Consider the following 2500-nt stretch of genomic DNA (forward strand, 5'->3'; position numbering starts at 1 on the left):
TCACTGCATATATGTATGGAAGTATGTATATGTATGTGACAAATAAAAATCTTGAATCTTGAGTAAGCGAAATTACAATTTTGAAAATAAAATTCAACATATAAATGTGGCGGACAGAGGGGCGTAGTCAAGCACCGGCTGCGGACCACAGAAAGACCCCGGGGCGCCTTTACTCAGTGCCTTGCCCCTCCCGGGTCTCTGCTCAGGCGCCACTTGTGGGAGTCTCTGCCCACAGGTGAGGGTTTAGGGAGGGAGATGGAGTCTTTCTGGCCGTGGTGCGCCGACATGGAAAGAGTTTTATTGTTCATTTCAATATGCACGCAGGCCACAATTATATATATCACTGAGGATTATTATAATAACCAGTCAGCTGAACACAAGTGGACAGAAATGGAAAAAACTTCAATATGTATGTGACAAATAATCTCTTGAACTTGAACATGAAGACCAGCTGATTCTTAAAACTTGGAAGAGCTTCCCGTCACACCACACAATGCAGCAAGTGAGTATTGCCGTATGGACCATGTTTGGCTCTACATACGCATGTGAGCAGTCTTTCTAGCATCTGAGAAACATTGAGAGCAACCTACGCTCACGTTTAACTGATGGAAGCCTCAACGCCTGCATGAAGCTTTACCTCACTACGTATGAACCAGACTACAAGGCCATCAGCAAAACCATGCAGCACCAGAAGTCATATTAATGGTAAAAAGTATTTCATTTATTATTGGTTAGCCACAGTATAGCAACAATATTATTAAGAAGAATAAAGAGAAATGTATTATATATAGCGCTTTTTAAAGTACTCAGAGATGTGTTATACGTTAAAGATGTATGCCTTACTTTAAAAATGCATGCATTAATTTGCATTCAATTTTATTAAATATTATATGGCTCACAAGGAAATACATTTTGAAATATTTGGCTTTTATGGCTCTCCCAGCCAAGAGGGAGTAGAGGACACATCTGATCTGGTTCGTAGAATGACATCTATTGTCAACTGTAGAGGAATGTCTCATGTACCCCATAAAAATATCTGGCTTTACACTGAATCCAACAACAACAAACTGGAAGACCATTCATAGAGAGTCGGAACCAAAATGTTCAACTTTTGTGATAAATTTGGGATTGGACACGACAACCTGAAGCCACTGTTGCCAAATATGACAAGCTAGATCTCTTGGAATCTTGAAGGGGAAGGTCTATAGGACGGTAGTGAGACCAGCTATGTTGTACGGTTTAGAGGCGGTGGCACTGACAGAAAAGCAGGTGGCTGAACTGGAGGTGGCAGAGTTGAGGATGTTGACATTTTCATTGGGAGTGACAAGGAAGGACAGGATTATGAATACAGTACATTAGAGCACACGTGTCAAACTCCAGGCCCGCGGGCGAAGTCCGGCCCGCCACGTAATTTTATGTGGCCCGCAAGAGCTTAAAAGGCATATGATTGTCTTAAAATAAAAGTCTATGCTGCTTTACAGCATACAGTGACCAAAAACTACATCCCCCACAATGCATGTCAGTTTTCTGACCCACAAAATGACGGCATCCTGCTACTAGATTGCAGTGTTTCCATATCGATGTTTAACGAAAGCAGTTTTCTAACAAGAGATGGAGTTGAAAAATATGTATAAATAATCCCTAAATGTCCAACAAGAGAAAAATTGATGCAGAGGGAAGGCAATTTAATGAAAGATGGGAAAGCAAATACATGTTTGTGCTTCAAGGAGAAAAAACGGCATGTCTTCTGCATTACGAGGCAGTGTCGGTGAAGAAGGAAAACAATTTACGTCTGCATTCTGACACCAAACACTGAACAAAGTGTGCTAAATTTAGCCTCCAAGAAAAACATTAAATTGGCCAAGAATTAAAAGGCAGATTGCAATTGCAGCCAAAAATGATGCAGCAGTGAGAGCTAGCTTTATTGTGGCTGAAGAAATCGCCCCAGCTTCCAAGTGTATTTCAGAGGGTGCATCTTTGAAGCGGTGCATGCTAAAGGCCCCGACCAGATACAGACTTTTAAAAATGCTGGAAAAGTTTGTCAAGAAAATGAGTTGGGCTGAAAATGAGTTTAGAGGGACAGCTCAGGTTGGACAGTTTGGTGGAAAAGTGAGAGAGGCCAGATTGAGAGGGTTTGGACACGTGTGTAGGAGAGATGAGAGTTACACTGGGAGAAGGATGTTGAGGATGGAGCTGCCAGGCAAGAGGAAAAGAGGAAGGCCAAAGAGGAGGTTTATGGATATAGTGAGGGAGGACATGCAGGCGGTTGGTGTAAGGGAGGAAGATGTGTAGAACAGAAGGTATTGGAGGCAGGTGATCCGCTGTGGCGACCCCTAACGGGAGCAGCCCAAAGCAAGAGAGAGAGCAAATAAGTTTGATGATGTTATTAACGTTAGCCTTGTGACCATATTAACTATCAACAAATCTCACACTTTATTCAAACACTGTATGAAGGAAGTTTTAAACTATAAGAAGGGCATTTTAAACTCTATTATTCACT

The sequence above is a fragment of the Zeus faber genome (assembly GCF_960531495.2).
Source record: "Zeus faber genome assembly, chromosome: 1".
Classification (NCBI taxonomy): domain Eukaryota; kingdom Metazoa; phylum Chordata; class Actinopteri; order Zeiformes; family Zeidae; genus Zeus; species Zeus faber.